This window comes from Vombatus ursinus, unplaced genomic scaffold (genome assembly GCF_900497805.2).
Source record: "Vombatus ursinus unplaced genomic scaffold, bare-nosed wombat genome assembly UNPS02014832.1, whole genome shotgun sequence".
Taxonomy (NCBI): Eukaryota; Metazoa; Chordata; class Mammalia; order Diprotodontia; family Vombatidae; genus Vombatus; species Vombatus ursinus.
Genome location: NW_020954610.1, coordinates 27,386,837 through 27,406,276, shown reverse-complemented (window position 1 = coordinate 27,406,276; position 19,440 = coordinate 27,386,837).

Below are 19,440 nucleotides of genomic sequence, written 5' to 3'. Positions count from 1 at the left end.
CTTAGTAAAGGAAGTACAAAAAAATGCTAATGAAACTAGCACCTTAAAAAAACAGAGTCAGATAAATAGTAAAAGAGGCATAAAAATCAACTGAAGAAAAAAATTCCTTAAAAAGCAGAATAAGTCAAATAGAAAATGAGGTACAAAAATTCATTGAAGAAAAGAACTCCTTAAAAAGTAGAATTGGATACATGGAAAAGCTCACTGAATAAAATAATTAAAAAAATTAAAATGGGGTAAGAGGATGTTAACAACTCTATGAAGCACCAAAAAACAACAAAACAAAATCAAAAAGAATGAAAAAAGAAGAAAATGTGATATATTTCATTAGAAAACAGCCGACCTAAAAAAAGAGATTGAGGAGAGGTAATTTAAGAATTATTGTACTAGCTGAAGGTAATGATTTTATTTATTTTTTAAAAAACATTTTATTTATTTTTAGTTTTTAACATTCACTTTCATAAGATTTTGAGTTTTAAATTTTCTCCCCATCCCCCTCCTCCCCTTTCCCCATGGTAGTGTATAATCTGATAGAGGCTCTACTTATACATTCATATTAAGCATATTGTCACATTAATCATGATGTATAAAAGAATTAGAACTAATGGGAGGAACCACAAGAAAGAAGAAATAAAACAACAAAAGAAATGGAGATCAAATAAGATGCTTCCATCTGCATTCAGACTTCATGGTTCTTTTTCTGGATGTAGATAGCATTTTCTATTATGAGTCTTTTGGAGTTGTCTTAGATCCTTGCATTGCTGAGAAGAGCTAAGTCTATCAAAGTCAGTTATCACACAGTGTGGTTGTTACTGTGTCCAATGTTCTCCTGGTTCTATTCATTTCACTCAGCATCAGTTCACAGAAGTCTTTCCAGGTTTTTCTGAAGTCTGCCTACTCATCATTTAATATAGAACAATAGTATTCCATTACATCATATACCACAAAAAGAGCAGGAAAGCAATGATTTTTTTAAAAAAAGACCCTAGACATCATATTTCAAGGAATTATCAAGGAAAACTGCCCAAAATAAAAACTCCCAGGAATACTGTAGCCAAATTCCAGAATTTCTAATTCAAGAAGAATATGACACAAGCGGCCAGAAATAAATAATTCAAATATCATGGAACCATAGTCAAGATGACACTACATGAAAGGATCAGAGGTTTTGGAATAGGATATTCCAGAAGGTTAAGGAGATAAGATTGCAACCAAGAATAATCTAATCAGCAAAACTGAGTATAATCATTTAAGAAAAAAAAGATATTTAATGAAATAGAGGACTTATAACCATTCCTGATAAAAGGATGAGAACAGAATAGGAAATTTGACTTTCAAATATAAAACCTAAGAGAAGCATAAAAAGGTAAGCAAGACAGAGAAATCCTAAGGGACTCAATAAGGTTAATCTGTTTATATTTCTACATTGAAAGATGATATGTGTAAGTCCTTAAAACATTACATCAAGATAGTTAGAAGAACTATACATAGACAGAGGGCACTGTTGTGAGTTAACTATAATGGGATGAATTAAAAAACTAAATTTAAGGTATGAGAAAGACATCTACTGGTAAAAGGGCAAAGGGAGAGGAAAATGAGGAAAATTGTTTACATAAAAGGGGCATGAAAGAGCTTTTACATTTGAGGGGAAGATGTGGGTTGGGGGCTAACACTTGAAGTTTATCATCATCAGAACTTGCTCAAAGAGATAATAACATACACAGTCAGTTGGGTATAGAAACCTATCTTCCCCTACAGGGATATAGGAGGGAAAGGAGAGAAGAGAAGGGAGAGGGTCTGATAAGGAGGGGGACAGATTAAAGGAAAGAGTAGTCAGAAGAAAAATAGACTTTTGAGTATGCACAGGTTAGAAAGAAAGAAAGAAGAAAAACTAGAAAAAATAGGATAGAGGAAAATACACAATTAAGAATAATAACTGTGAGTGTGAATAGGATGAACACACTAATAAAATGAAAGTGGATAGCAAAATGGATTAAAATTCTAAATCTGATATATTTTTACAAGAAACATTTGAAACAAAGTCACATGGAGAATGAAAATAAGAGGATGGAGCAGAATCTATTATGCTTCAGTTGAAGTAAAAAAAAACAGGGGTGTAATAGCAATCATGATCTCAGACAAAATAAAAGCAACAATAGATCTAATTAAAATAGATTAGACACTTCTGGGATCCAAGATGGCAGAATAAACAGTAAACCACTACAACTCTCCCATACTCATCTCTAAACAACCACAAAATTGAACCCCAAAAGACATCTAGGAACAGCAGAACCAGCCAAAATATAGGGTGAAACAATCTTTTATCCCAAGAAACTTGGAGAATCATCAAAAAAGGTTTGTCTCACTCAGGTGAAATGGGACCTCAGCATAGGATGGTAAGCATCCTAGTAAGCCAGCAGCAAGCCCCACCTCAGCAAACCAGTGGGAGATCCCGAGCCTTAGTGTGGTGGAGTAGACAAACATCAATTCCAGGATCCCTCATGTGCCAGAACAAAGCAAGGAGAACTGGCAGACTCCAGCTCTGAGAACCACCACATGTTTCAGGGTAGCCCCAGGCAAAAAGGCAGCCTCCAGAGGCCTGACTACCATGTGCTTCAGTGTAGCCCAGAGGAAATGCTAAAACACCCCAAAGGGCCTCAGCACATGCCAGACACCACTACTCAGACCCTGGCACAGCATTAGGTAAGCTGCCAGAACCCTACAATCTCTAGCAGTGCCAACCACCACCCAGCCTACAACCCTTAGCACAGCACCAGACACAAGAGTAATGGGCCTCATCAGTACAGCACTAGATAAACAGTCAGTGCCTGCAGCCCCTGGCACAAGAAGCCTGAGACAGTGCCCTTTATAGGCTGTGAACAGAGCTCAAATTTAAAATAAAGGAAAAAGGCCAAAAAAAAAAATAGGCGAGTAAAAAGCAACCAAAAAATGACCCTAGAAAGTTATTATGGTGACAGGGAATACCAAGAGGCAAACTCAGAAGAAGACAACAGTGTAAAAAAACACTTCTGGGCAAAACCCCAGAGAAACATGGGAAGGGGTCTCAAGCTTAGAAAGATCTCAAACTCAAAAAGGAGCTTAAAAATCATATAAAAGAGTGGGAAAAGAAATGAGAGTGATGCAAGAGAGTTATGAATAAAGAGTCAACTGTCTAGAAAGCTGCTTAAAAAGTAGAATTGGCCAAATGGAAAAGGAGATAGAAAAATCCAATGGAGAAAACAGTTCCTTAAAGAGTACAAAATTGGCCAAATGGAAAAGAAAGTACAAAAGCTAATTGAGAAAAATAATACCTTAAAAGTAAGAATTGGGGAAGTGGAAGCTAATGACATCAAGAATCAATTAAACAAATTCAAAAGAATGAAAAAATGGATGGAAATGTAAAATATCTAATGAGAAACCAACAACAACAACAACTGACCTGGAAAGTAGATCCAGGACACACAATATCAGAATCTTTGGATTACTTGAAAGACATAATAAAAAGGAGGACCTAGGCAGCATCTTTCGAGAAATTATCAAGGAAAACTGCCTTGATATCCTGGAACCTGAAGGAAAAACAGGCATTGAAAGAATCTACCAATCAGCTCAGGAAAGAGATTCCCAAATAATAACCCAAGGAACATTTTTGCCAAATTTCAGAACTATCAGGTCAAGGAAAAAATACTGCAAGTGGCCAGAAAGAAGCAATTCAAGTAATGAGTCACAATCAGGATCACATAGGATCTGCCAGCTGCAACATTAAAGCATCAGAGATCATGGAACATGATATTCCAGAGGGCAAGGGATCTGGGATTACTACCAAGAATCACTTACCCAGCATATTTAAGCATAATAAATCAAAGAAAAAAATTAGTCATTCAATGAAATAGAAGGATTTCAAGTCTTCAAAAGGGGAAGACAGGAACTAAACCAAAAATTTGACCTCCAATATCAAAACCCAAGAAAAGCATGAACAGGTAAAAAGGAAAAGAAAACATAAGAGATTCAATAGAGCTAAACTTTCCCACAGGGATGATGATACTTGTACCTCTTAAAAAAATATATCTCTAATAGTACAGATAGAAGAAATATACATAGACCAAAAATATAGGTATAAGGTGAATTTGAAGGAATGACAAAAAATTATTAAGGGATGAGAAAAAAGAGTACGAAGAGTACAGAAGGAAGAGAGAGATAAAATGAGGCAAATCATCTCACGTGAAGAGGCAAGAAAGACCATTTACAGTGGAGGGAATAATGTAAAGGGGGGTTATAGGTATCACTTGAACCTTACTCTCATCAGTATTGGCTCAAAGAAGGAATAATATTCACAATCAACTGAATATCGAAATCTGTCTTACCTGACAGGGAGGTAAGAGGGATGGAGATTAAGTAAAGGGGATGGGGGTGGAGAGTGATATAAAGGAGGGCAAGAATATGGGAACTGGTAGAAGAAGCAACAGGTGGTGAGGTGGCTAAGGGTGAAAGGAGAAAGAGTACAAAGAGGAAGGAAATACACAGGTAGTAATCATAACTGTAAATGTGAATGGGATGAACTCACTCACAAAACAGAAGCAGATACCAGAGTAGATAAAAAACCAGAACCCTACAATATGCTGCTTACAAGAAACACACTTGAAGCAGGGAGACACACACAGAGTAAAGGTAAGAGGCTGGAGCAGAATCTATTATGCTTCAAGTGAAGTAAAAAAAAAAAAAGGGTAGTAATTCTGATCTTAGAAAAAGTAAAAGCAAAAATAGACCTAATTAAAAAGATAAGGAAGGAAACCACATCTTGCTAAAAGGTACCATAGACAAAGAAACAATCAAATTAGAAGAGGTAGGAATAGCCTACCTGTCAAATCTATGGGGAGTGGAAGAATTCATGACCAAACAAAACATAAAGAACATTACAAAATTTAGAATAGATCATTTTGATCTTATTAATTTGAAAAGCTTTTGTACAAACAAAACCAATGCAACCAAAATTAGAAGGCAAGCAGAAAGCTGGGAAGCAATCATTACAGCAAATATCTCTGATAAAGGCCTCATTTCTCAATTATATAGAGAATTGAGCCAAATTTGTAAGAAAACAAGCCATTCCCCAAATGATAAATGATCAAAGAATATGAACAAACAGTATTCCAGTGAAAAAAATCAAAGATATCTCTAGGCCTATAAAGAAGTGCTCTAAATCACTTTTGATGTGGATAAATGGAAAATAAAGGTGTAACGTAATATAAATGTAAATTTAGAGAAATGTAAATTAAAACAACTGAGGTACCACAACACAACTAATGGGCTAATATGACAAAAAAGAAAAATGATAAATGTTGGAGAGGATGTGGGAAAATTGGGACACTAATGCATTGTAGGTGGAGGTGTGCACTGATACTATCCCTCTGGAGAGCAAATTGGAACTATGCCCAAAGAGCAATGAAACTGTGCATACCCTTTGATCCAGCAATACCATTACTAGCTCTATATCCCAAAGCAATCATAAAAAAGGGAAAAGGCCATACATGTGCAAAAATAATTATAGCAGCCCTTTTTGTGGTGGAAACTGAGGGGATGACCATCACATCAGGAATGGCTGAACGAACTCTGGTATATGAATGCAATGGAATTCTGCTGTGAATGATGAACAGGAAGATTTCAGAAAAACCTGGAAAGACTTGCACAAAGTGACACAAAGTGAAATGAGCAGAACTAGGAAAACATTATACTGACTACCAGCAACATCTTGTGATGATCGACTATGAATGACTTAGTTTTTCTCAGCAACACAATCAATGATCCAAGACAAGTGCAAAGGACTCATGAAGGAAAATGCTATGCATATCTAAATAAAGAACATCAGACACCAAATGTAGATAAAAGTATATATTTTTTCACTTACTTTATTCTTTCTCATGGTTTTCTGTCCTTTTGATCTGTTTCTTCCACAACTGTCTCAAATAAGGATGATAGCACATATATAAACTATATCAAACTGACTACCATTTTCAGGAGAGGGGAGGGTGGGAGGGAGGGAGAAAAATCTGTAACTCAAAAGCTTGTAAAAAGGAAGGCCAAAATTTTTTTTCTTTATATGTAATTGGAAAAACATACTATTTAAATTAAAAAAAAATTGAACAGGGAAACTACATTATGTGAGAAGTTATCATAGACAATGCAGTGATATCAATAATAAATATATTCTCATCAAGAGGAATAGAATCCAGATTCTTAAAGGAAAAGTTTAAATGACTTATGAGAGGAAATAGACAGTAAAAAAAAAAGAAAGAAAGAAAGAAAGTAATAGTGGGACATCTCAACTTTCCCCTTTCTGAACAAGATAAATCAAACCAAAAAATAAATAAGGAAGTTAAGGAGATGAATAGAACCTTAGCAATTCTAAATATGATAGAACTCTAAAAAAAATAGGATGGGAATAAAAAGGATTATGTCTTTTTTTTCAGCTGTACATCGCACCTACACAAAGATTGACCATAAACTGGTGCATAAAAAACCTCAAAACCAAATGCAGAAAAACAAAGATATTAAATGCATCCTTCTCATACCAAAATCTAACCACAAAATAAACAAGAAAGAAGTTAAATAGGTGAATAGAATTTTAGAAAAGTTAGATATGATACACCTCTGGAAAAAATGGAATGGGAATAGAAAGGAATATATCTTTTTCTCAGTGGTACATGGCACCTATTCAAAAATTGACCGTGTACTAGGGCATAGAAACCTCAAAATCCAATGTAGAAAGGAATAAATATTAAATTCATACTTTCAGATCATGATAAAATAAAATTATGTATAATAAAGGACCATGGAAAGATTCTAAATTTTCTCCCCCTCTGTCCCTTCCTTACTCCCCAAGGACAGCATGCAATCTGATATAGGCTCTACTTATACACTGCTATCAAACATTTTCACATTTATGATGTTATAAAGAAGAATTAGAAGCAATAGCAGGAACCACAAGAAAGAAGAAGCAAAAGAAAACAGAAGAAAAACAAAGAGCAAATAATATGCTTCAATCTGCATTCAGACTCCATAGTTATTTATCTGAATGTGGATAACATTTTCCTTCATGAGACTTTTGGATATATCTTAGGCCCTTGCATTGCTGAGAAGAGCCAAGTCTATCAAATCAGTCATCACACAATGTGGCTATTACTATGTACAATGTTCTCCTGGTTCTGCTCATTTAACTCTGGATCATTCATTCATGTAAGTCTTTCCAGGTTTTTTTGAAGTCTGCCTGTTCATCATTTCTTACAGTATTCTATTACAGTCATATACTACAACTTGTTCAGCCATTGCCCAATTGATGGGCATCACCTCAATTTCCAATTCTTTGCCACCACAGAAAGAGCTACTATAAATATTTTTGTACATGCTGATCTTTTCCTGTTTTTATGATTTCTTTGGGATACAGCCTTAGAAGTGCTACTGCTGGTCAAAGAGTGTGCACATTTGTATAGCCCTTTGGCATAGATCCAAATTGCTCTCCAAAAGGTTGGATCAGTTTACAACTGCACCAACAATTCATTAGTGTTCCAATTTTCCCACATCTTCTCCAACATTTGTCATTTACCTGTGATGTCATGTTGGTCAATCTGATAGGTGTGATATGACACCTCATAGTTGTTTTGATTTACATTTCTCTAATCAGTAGTGATTTAGAGCATTTTTCATATGACTATAGATAGCTTTAATTTCTTCATCTGAGAAGTGCCTATTCATATCCTTTGACCATTTATCAATCGAGGAATGACTTATATTCTTATAAATTTGCCTTAGATCTCTATGTATTTTAGAAATGAGGCCTTTAACAGAGACAGTGGTAGTAAAAATTCATTTCCAATTTTCTGCTTCCCTCCTACTCTTGGATGCATTGTCTTTGTGCAAAGATTTTTCAATTTAATGTTATCAAAATTATCCATTTTGCATTTCATAATGTTCTTTATCTCTTGTTTGGTCATAAATTCTTCCATTCTCCATAAATCTGAGAGGTAAGCTATTCCTTGCTCTCCCAGTTTGATTGTAGTATCACTCTTTATATCTTAATTATATACCTATTTTGACTTTGTTTTGGTATATGGTGTAAGATGTTGGTCTATGCCTAGTTTTGCCATACTGTTTTCCAGTTTTCCCAGCAGTTTTTGTCAAATAGTGAGTTTTATCTCAGAAGCTTTGGGTTTATCAAACGATAGATTACTACAGTCATTGACTCCAAAGAGATCTTCAAAAGGGAAAAGTACCCACATATACAAAAAAAATTTTACAGCATTTCTTTTTGTGGTGGCAAAAATTGGAAATTGAGGGGATGCTCATCAATTGGGGAATGGCTGAACAAATTGTGGTATATGCATATAATGGAATACTATTGTTCCATAAGAAATGAAGAGCAAGCAGATTTCAGAAACACCTGGAAAGACTTACATCAACTGATGCAGAGTGAAGTGAGGAGAACATTATGCATAGTAACAGCAAAATTGTGTAATGACTAACTTTGATAGACTTAGCTCTTGTCAGCAATACAAATCTAAGATAATTCCAAAAGACTCATGATAGAAAATTCTATCCAAATCCAGAGAAGGAACTATGGAATTTAATTTAGATTGAAGAATACTATTTTCTGTCTTTTTATTTTTTTTCTTTCTTATGGTTTTTCACTTTTATTCTGATTCTTCTTTCAAAACATATTTAATATGATTGTACATATATAGCCTATATCAAATCGCATGCCTTTGTTTGAGGGAGGGTATAAAAGGGGAAAATGTTGGAACTCAAATGTTGAAATTTGAAAACTAAAAATAAATAAATAAATTTAATAATTATAAAATGAACATGTCAGAGAAACAATAAATAATTTCATTAAAGAGAATGATGAGACAACATACCAAAATTTATGAGATACAGCCAACACAGTAAAGGAAACTATGTCTCTAAATGCTTACATTACTAAAATAAAGAAGAGCAGATCAATGAATTGGGTATGAGATTAAAAAAAAACTATAAAAGAACAAATTTATACTGTCCAATTAAACATCAAAGCGGAATTCCTGGGAATCAAAAAAAAGTTAATAAAATTTAAAATAAGAAAATCATTTAACTAATAAATAAAAGTAAGAGCTTATTCTATAAAAAAAATTAAAATGATAAACCACTGGTTAATTTGATTAAAAAAAAAGAATGAAGAAGACCCAAATACCATTATCAAAAATGAACAGTGAATTCACAATCAATGAAGACAAAATAGAGCAAGTATTAGGAGTTATTTTGCCCAATTATATACCAATAGATCTGCCAATCTAAGTAAAATGGATGAATATTTACAAAATTATAAACTGTCCAAATTAGCTGAAGAAGAAATAGAAAACTTAAATAACCTTATCTTAGAAAAGAAATTGAACAAACCATAAATGAACTCCCTAAGGACAAAAAACATTCTAGGACCAGAAGGATTTACAAGTGAATTCAACCAAACATTTAAAGTACAATTAATTCCAAGACTACATAAGTTATTTAGAAATATAGGCAAAGAAATCCTACCAAACTCCTTTTATGAGATAAAATGTTGCTGATACTTAAACCAGGAAGAGCAAAAACAGAGAAAAAAAAACTAAAGACCAATTCCCCTAATGAATACTGATGTAAAATTTTAAATAAAACACTAGCAAGAAGATTATAGCAATATGTCACAAAGATCACACAGTAGGACAATGTGGGATTTATACCAAAAATGCAGGGCTGGTTCAATGTTAAGAAACTCTCAGCATGACTGACCATATAAATAATAAAAACAACAACAAAAAAATCATATCATTATCTCAATAGATACTTAAAAATACTTTTGACAAACTCAATCCTCTTCCTATTAAAAACACGAGAAAAAGTTAACATCTGGGAGCCAAGATGGCAGAATAAGTAGTAAATTGCTGCAACTCTCCTATATTCACCTCCAAATAACCACAAAATAACACTCCAAAACAAATGCTGGAATAGCAGAACCAGCAAAAAGATGGGGTGAAACAGTACTTTAGCCCAAGAAACCTAGGAGATCAGCAAGAAAGTTCTGAATCACTTGAGTAAAAGAAAAGCTCAGTCTAGGATGGGAAGCTTCCCAGCAAGCCAGCAGGAAGCCCCACCTCAGCAAACCACCAGGGGATCCTGAGCCATAGTGTAGTAGAGCAGGCAAATGTCAAAACCAGCCTGCCCCAACATGCCTTAATGTAATCAACGGAACCAGCAGACTCCAGCTCCAAGAACTCTCTGTGCCTTAGTGTAGCCCCAGGCAAACAGTTGTCCTCCAGTGGCCAGACCTCCATGTGCTTAGTACAGCCCCAGGCAAAGAGTTATACCCAATCCTATGGGTACCTATGAAAACAGGCAGCTGCCAGTGCCACCCTGCCATGCCTCAGCATGCCTTAGTGTAGCCCCAGGCAAACAGGCAGCCTCTAGAGGCCTGACCACCATGTACTTCAGTGTAGCCTCATAGAAACTCAGAAATACCCCCACCAGCCTCCACACACACCAGACACTACCACTAGGACCACACCTCAGCACCAGGTAGTCTGCCAAATCCATACAGTCTTCAGCAGTGCCAGCCACCTCCAACCCCACCACTGCAGCTCAGCACCAGACACAAAGGTCCCCTGGGGGCTTCAGGACAACATCAGTATAGTATCAGGTAAAGAGCTAGTGCCTACAGCCCCTGGCACAAGGAGCCTGAGACAATTCCCCTTTCACCCTTGGAGTAGAGTTCAAATTTAAAAGAAAAAAAAAAGGTCAAAAAAAAAAAGAGATGAGCAAAAAAGAATCTGGCCATAGAAAGGTATTATGGTGACAGATGAAATTAAGACACAAATTCAGAAGAAGACAACAGTGTCAAAACACATGTGGGCAAAACCCCAAAGAAAATTGGGAAGTGGTCTCAAGCCCAGAAAGAACTCATGGAAGAGCTCAAAAAGGAGCTTAAAAATCATAAAAGAGAGGTAGAAGAAAAATTAGGAAAATAAATGAGAGTGATGCAAGAGAATTATTAAAAAAGAGTCAACAACTTGGAAAAAGAAAACAACCCCCTAAAAAGTACAATTGGCCAAATGGAAAAAGAAGTACAAAAGTGAAGTGGGGAAAACACCTTAAAAGTTAGAACTAGGGAAGTGGAAGCTAATGACTCTATAAGACATCACAAAGCAATCAATTAAATTCAAAAGAATGAAAAAATAGAGGAAAATGTAAAATACCTCATGGGAAAAAACAACTGACCTGGAAAATATATCCAGGAGACACAATATCAGAATCATTGGACTACCTGGAAGCAATAATTAAAAGGAAGACCTGGGCAGTATCTTTCAAGAAATTATCAAGGAAAACTGTCCTGATATCCTGGAACCACAGGGCAAAAGAGGCATTGAAAAAATTCACTGATCACTTCAGGAAAGAGATCCAAAATAAAAACCCCAAGGAACCAAATTACAGAGCTATTAGGTCAAGGAAAAATACTGCAAGGGGCCAGAAAGAAACAATTCAAATACGGAGGAGATACAACCAGGATTATATGGGGCTTAGCAGCTACAACATTAAGAGATTGGGGGTCATGGAATGTGATATTCTGGAAGGCAAAGGAGCTATGATTACATCCAAAAATCACCTACCTGGCAAAATTAAGCATAGGGAAAAGATGGTCATTCAATGAAATAGAATAATTTCAAGCTTTCGTAAGGAGAAGATCAAAATTGAACAAAACATTTGATCTCTAATATCAAGTCCAGAGAGAAGCCTAAAAAAAGGGGAATGGGAAAAGAAAACATAAGGGATTCTATGGATCTGTTTATATCCCTCCATAGGAACACGATACTTGTAATTCTTAAAAATTATACCACAAATAGTACAGCTAGAAGAAATATACATAGATGAAAGTTATGGGTATGAGGTGATTTTAAAGGAATGATATAAAAGTAATTAAGGTATGAGAAAAAGGAGTACACTATGTACAAAAGGAAGGGGGAGGTAGAGTGGAGTAAATTATTTCCCATAAAGAGGCATGAAAGATCTATTACAGTGGAGGGGAAGATGGGAGGGTGGGCAATGGGCATCACTTGAACCTTACTCTCATCAGTATTGGTTCAAAGAGGGAATAATATACACAATCAGTTGAATATAAACATTTATCTTACTCAACGAGGAAGTAGGAGAGGCAGCAATTAAGTAAGTGGGGGGGAGGGCGGCTGACAGAAAAGAGACCAGACTAGGGGAGGTAGTAGATAAAAGCAAAACACTGTCAAGGAGGGAAAGGGTGACAAGAGAGGACAAACAGGAAGAAAAATAGGATGGAGGCAAATACACAGTTAGTAATCATAACTATGAATGTGAATGGGCTAAAATCTCCCATAAAACAGAAGCAGATAGCAGAGTGGATCAAAAACTAGAATCCTACAATATGTCGTTTACAAGAAACACACTTGAAGTAGAGAGACACACAAAGAATGAAAGTAAGGGAGCAGAGCAGAATCTATTACTCTTCAGCTAAAGCAAAAAAAAAAAAAAATCAGGTGTAGCAATCCTGATCCCAGAGAAATCAAAAGCCAGAATAGACCTAATTAAAAGAAATAAATAAGGAGACTACATTTTGCTAAAAGGTATGATAGACAAGGAAATAATATCAATACTAAACATATATAAACCAAGTGGTATAGCATCCAAATTCTTAAAGGAAAAGTTAAGTTACAGGTTCATAACCAAACAGATAGAGTTGGAGGCTTGACAAAATGTAAAATAGATAGTTTTGATTTTATTAAATTAAAAAGCTTTTGCACAAACAAAACCAAAGCAACCAACATTAGAAGAAATGCAGAAAGCTAGTTTGATTGTTTAATCTAATTAAATTTAATCAAATTAAAGCTAGAAAGATTGTTTAATCTTTAGAGCAGTGTCTCTGGTAAAGGCCTCATTTCTCAAAAATGTAAAGAACTGAATGAAATTTATAAGAATGCAAGCCATTCCCCAATTTATAAATGGTGAAAGGATATGAACAGGCAGTTTTCAGATTAAGAAATCAAAGATATCTTCAACATATGCAGTATTCTAAATCACTATTGATTAGAGAAATGCAAATAAAAACAACTCTGAGGTACCATCTTACACTTTTCAGATTGGTTAATATGACAAAAGAAAAAAGAAATGATAAATGCTGGAAAGTAAGTGGAAAAATAGGTACACCAACGCACTGTTGGTGAAGTTATGAATTAGTCTAACCATCCTGGAGAACAATTTGGAACTACGCCCAAAGGGCTATTAAACTGTGCATACCCTTTGACCCACTAATAACATTACTAGGTCTGCATCCCAAAGAGGTAAAGAGAAAGAAAAAGGACCTATATGTACAAAAGTATTTGTAACAACTCTTTTTTGTGGTGGCAAAGAATTAGAAATTGGGGAAATGCTCATCAATTGGGAAATGGCTGAAGAAGCTATGGTATGTGATTTTAAAGGAATACCATCGTGCTACAAGAAATGATGAGCAGAATGCATGTAAGTCTGGGAAGACATATGAACTGATGCAAAGTGAAGTGAGCACAACCAAGAGAGCATTGGACACTATAATAGCAATATTGTAATGAAAATCAACCATGAAAGACTTAACTACTCTGACAAATACAATGATCAAAGAGAATTCCAAAGGATTCCTGAAGAAAAATGCTATCCACCTCCATAAAGAGAATTGATGAACTCTGAATGCAAATTGAAGCATACTTTTTCATGTTATTTGTCCTACTTTTTTGTTTGTTTGCAACATGGCTAATGTGAAAATATGTTTTGCATAATTTCACTTGCATAATGAACATAATATTTCTTGCCTTCTCAATGGGTGAGGGAGGCTGTGGAGGGACAGAGAGAATATGAAACTGAAAATGCTTCCATTTTAAAATGAAATACAAAAAGATAGTACTGACCTTGAATCAAGCTTCTTTATTGGCTAGACTAGCTAGGGGTTAAGTACTGAAAAATACTATACATACACACACATATAAGCACAACAAACCTATGAGGTAGACACTAAAAGAATTACTATTCCTCCCTCTATATCACAGGTAAGGAAACTTAGGGTCAGAGGGAATAAGTGATTCAATATAGTACTCCTCACTTAATCTATCTGCTACTCATGCCATTTGTATTAATGGTCATTTATTATAAAGGTTATATGAAACAGTAATAAAACTTCTACGTTTGGAGATACAGTACCTAGGTTTGTGTCCTAAACTTGTCACTTAATATCTGTATGACCTTAATATCATGGGACAGTAAGTGTATCCACCTACCATGTACACCAATGTAAACAGAGTCCTTTCTTTCTATAGTCTTATCAGTTTCCCTACATGGTGACAAATGGAGATACAAAATGAATGCAGTGCCACACATGATTGATTGCATGGAGAAGTGAGAAACTTACCAAAACCCAAAGCAAGGGACTTATTTTCTATCATTGCCTGTTCTTGTTCATTCACTAATCCTATTCCAATTCATTTTCAATGGTTACAATTCTTCTGGCATTTGTAACATCCTCTGAACCAGATCTAAATTGATTGTTCAGTCCTACCATTTTTTTTAATTGAGATTTTTTTTTTACCTAACATTCATTAGGCCACTTAACAATGCTCACTCATAATCTAGACATAGCAGTCCAAAGTGGAAGCTGCACAGTGTTACCATATCAAGGTTATGTCACTTTGGAGAGACTACTGTATAGCATTTCTGTAGGGAATCACTCTATGCTCCTACTAGAAAGCCTGCTTCACAGTAGGTAGTAAGTATATTCTATGGAATGAAGTAGTTCCTAGTTTTCCAGGAATGAAATATATAACAAAGTGAGAGCTCTAGTAAAGCAGCCTGTGGTGTGCAAATATATTTTGGTCAACACTACATGTTTAGCTGTACAAAGCAAGATAGTTGGCTATTATTGCAGCAATTATGTAATCTAGAGATTCATATTAGTGATTCACAACAATAACATAGTCACTTAAACAAGAGGACAGCATTTATCATGGGATAGCTGGTATAAGAAACTGACTCCTTTTGGGTTATTTTCTCTGTACTGAATGCAATAAAGTATGCATTGTCTTTGTGCTAAGTGAGTGGAAATTTTATGAACTTCAACTTCCTAACCTCAAAAATTTCACACTCAGCATTACATGGCAATGATCTAATTGACCTGTTGGCAATAAATTGGCTTTGGAATTTAACAGTCCATAGTACTGATGAGCAGCTTCTAATTCAAACACCTTTCTACTCAAACGTTTTTGACATTTCTGTATCCAAATATTTTCAAAAACAATTTATAATATTTACCAAATGGTTCATCAAAGTAGCATCCTATCAAACTAAAGAGTAGATTACTTGTCCCACTCAGTTTTGGAAAGAGTGAATAATCTTGGAGGGTTTCTCTACAGATTCAAATTCCTCCCAGTATAAATTCTGCAGTTTACAAATCAATGTAAGGAGCAACATGGTATAGTGGATAGAGAGCTAACCTTGAAGCCAGGAAGACCTAGATTCCAGTCTCACCTCTGACACATACTGGTTATGTGACACTGAGCTTCCCCATTTCCTATCTAAGCAGCATTAACCACTTCCTTACCAGTGTCTAATTGTCCTCTGTTTCCAAACTATTACAGGTTTCCACTATCTAAAAATAAAAAATAACACAAAAATACCTTTCAGTAGCCAGTAAGTTTCTACTTTGCATTCTGACTACTATATAATTTTGCTATTTTATTTTTTAAATGTTGCAATATTTTTTTATACTGCCTAAGTCCCCTCCCCTTATCTTTCTCCCTTTCTCCTCTCAGAAAGTCATCCCATGTAACAAAGAATTTTTCAAATAAGAAAAGAAAAAGATAAAGAAGAGGGGGGAAAAGCAAAACTAAGTGATATATCAGGGGGAAATGTGGCAATATATGCAATATTCCACATTTGTGGACCCTTCATCTCTGCAAAGGAGTTGGAGGAGTTATCTTCTCATATCTCTTACTAGGAACCATATTACATTTGTAGATATCTTTGTATATACTCATTTTTGGTTGTTTTGTGTTTTTAATTGTTTTGTGATTGTTGTTCTTTAACTTACATTGTCGATATATTTATTGTTTTCCTGTATAAGCTTACTTCACTTTTCATCAGTTCATATAACTCTTTCCACGGGTATCTGCAGTCTTCATATCTGCCATTTGTCATACAATAATATTCCATTACATTTTTGTGCCATATTTTTAAGGCATTCTTCTCTTATTTTCATCCCAAATATTTTTAATAAGTGGTCTACTAGTATTACTTCCCCATTCTTGTCACCCTTCACTCAAAGACAGTCCAACAATTAAATCAGTTTTTCTGGCTTTGTTATTCTTGACCTCTCTGAAGCTCTTTTCAGATTGTCCAGTGTTCTCTTCTCTTCCCTTGGATGCTGCAATGTTATATTATCTTGGCCCTTTTCCTATTTTGAATCAGAGACTGTTAAAGCTAGAAAGGACATCTACAACTCTGACAACTCTTTTCGTTCTCCCTCAAATATACATTTAAACTCTTGGATGGCCCTTTCAGCTTAGTATTATCTTGAATTCAACAACTCATAAACAGAACTTCTCATCCTTCCCAATATGGCATCTTTGTCTTATTTGCTTAGTTCTGTTAGTGGTACTCTTCTCTTTTAAGCATAAAGCCTAGGAATTATCTTTGGCTTGATTTTTTCCCCTCCCTATCCCTTTCTACTTACCTCCTCCTCACAATCTAATCACTCACTTAGTTTTATCAACTCTCACAGCATTATAGATACATACATACATACATACATACATAAAATAGCATATATATGTGTGCATATATATATATATATACACATATATATGTATATATATATATATTCACATTTGTCCTCATTTGGTTCCTAATGCTACCACCCTAGTTCAAACCCTTATTAACTCACTCCTAGATTATTTCAATAGTCTCCAACCTGGTTTCCCTGCCTTCAGTCATTGATCCTCCAATTCATCCTATATAGCAGATTAAACTTCCTAAAGTGCTACTGTGATCATACCAATCCCCTGCTTAGAAATTTTCAATGGTTCTCTGTAAATCATAAGTTAGAGTCCAATTTCCTTATCCTGGTGTTCAAGAGCCTCTGTGATCCAACCCTAATCCACCCTTCTAGTTTTAACTCTCATTTTTCCTCAATGTAAACTTCCTTTTAACTAAATTATTTGACTCAGAGTTCTGTAAACGTGACCTGAGTCTCTCACTTTAAGGATTTTTGCTTATTTGGACTCACCTACCTGGGATTTAAGTCCTCCACCTACCTCAATCCTATGTAGTTTATATTCAAGACCCAATTCATATCTGTCATCATTAAAATCCTCCAAAGCCAGTTAAAACTTCCCTGCTCAGAAGGGCCAAAAATGTTGTCTTCCTTCTCTGAGCTCCTAGGGCACTTAAAGTCGATAAAATTCTCTTGGCCTGTTAATCAAGCATGGCCTGCTGTTATTTCTTCTGTTGAAGTCTTGAACAGTTATTTTAAAATTTAATTATCCTTACCTTTCAAATTGTTGCTTACCTTTGAAGGGCAAGCATATATTAGAATTATCAAATTCGAATATCAGCTCTTTGAGGGCTAGGGATTATACTTATGGTTTAGTAATCCCCAGGGACCTAGCCAAATGCCTTTCATATTGTAGGCTCAGAAAAACAGCTGTTTCCACAAAACCTGATTGATTGACTTCCACTTTAGATTTCACATAACACTCTGCATACCTCTTAGATACATTTATAATCTAATATTGTGCACAATAAATGTGATTTCTGTTTCTTATTCCCTGCAAGACTCAATCAACTTTTTAAGTACATACCATGTGCACACCTAGAACCAAGATAACAAAAAAAAGTCCCTGCCCTAAAAGGGTCTATATTTTATCTGGGGAAATAGCATAACAAACATAATTTAATGCTCATATATAAATACATAATTTTATATATTTTATATATGTGTTTATGTATGTATATATGAGAATATCTAAATAAGAAGAAAGAGACCAAAAGGGAAGTGTGTCACAAAATCCTGGAAAAAAAAGCAAATATCCAGGAGAGCTTGTACAACAATGGTTGATGTTGCAGGGAGGTCAAGAAGAAGGCTGCGAAGAGGTCATTTGCTTTAGGAGTTAAGATACCATTGGTAACTCTGAATTGAAGTTTCAGTTAAATCTTGAAGTCATTAGCCCAATTGCAAAGGGTTGAAAGAAGAGGAAAGTAGAATCAATAAATATAAACAGTTTTTTTTTTTTGGAGGAGGGGTGTTTGTTTTGTTTTCTCCTAAGAGTTTGGTTGTTAAAGACAGAGGACATGTAAGATCATCATTGGAAAGTGATCTAGGAAAGTGGAGTAACAGTGTGTATGTATGTGTGTGTGTGTGTGTGTGTGTGTGTGTGTGTGTATCACTAGATAAATAGATATAGATATAGTTATAGATATATATGGATGAAGGTAGTCTACACAAGTATTTTGATAGTAACTAGTGGACAGGAAGACACTGAAGATTATAAAAAAAAGAAGATGATTTGGGGTTCAGTCTGCCAAAGGAGACAGAAAAACAGATGAGATAAAGCAACTAGGTTGCACAGTGGATAGAGCCCTGCACTTAGAGTCGGAAAAACCTGAGTTCAAATCAGGCTTCAGACATTTATGAACTGTGTAACCCTGGGCAAGTCGCTTAATCTGGTTCGCATACAGAAGGTACTTAATAGTTGATTGTTGTTGAATTTGTTCAGTATATGTTGGATTGAATTAATTTGATTTGATTTGAACTGGCATCATTTCAAGTGAATTTAGGTCATGTAGCCCTGGCATACATTTAGTCCCGGTATCACTTACAAAAAGGACACCTTGCACTAGTAATCTTGTTATTTTGTAATCAGGAAAAAAATGATAACTGGCCCGCATTTTATCATTTTTCTGTAAGTATTTGTACTGATCATACCAAGGGAAACCATTAGACCAAAAAAAAAAATATGACTCGTCAATGTCATTCTTCAAAAAGAAATCTACAGTTGTCTACGTGTTTAAAAAGCGCATTTTCAATAGAATGTTTAAAATATATTAGTTTTAATTTTTCACGGTATGATTTTAAATGAAATGTAAGTACTCTTGACTTTTTTGTGCACCTCAATGCATATATAATGAGTAACTTATAGGATCATTGGATTTTAGTGTTTGAAGGATCCTTAGAAGTTATTTAAGTGAAACTCCTTATATTAAAGATGAGGAAATTGAGACCTAGAGAGATGAAGTAATTTTCACAAGGTAACAGGGTAATAAACAAAAGATCCAAAATTCACATATACATTCTCTGCCTCTAAATCTTGCAATAAATTGTGTAATGCTGCTTTGTAAACTGCA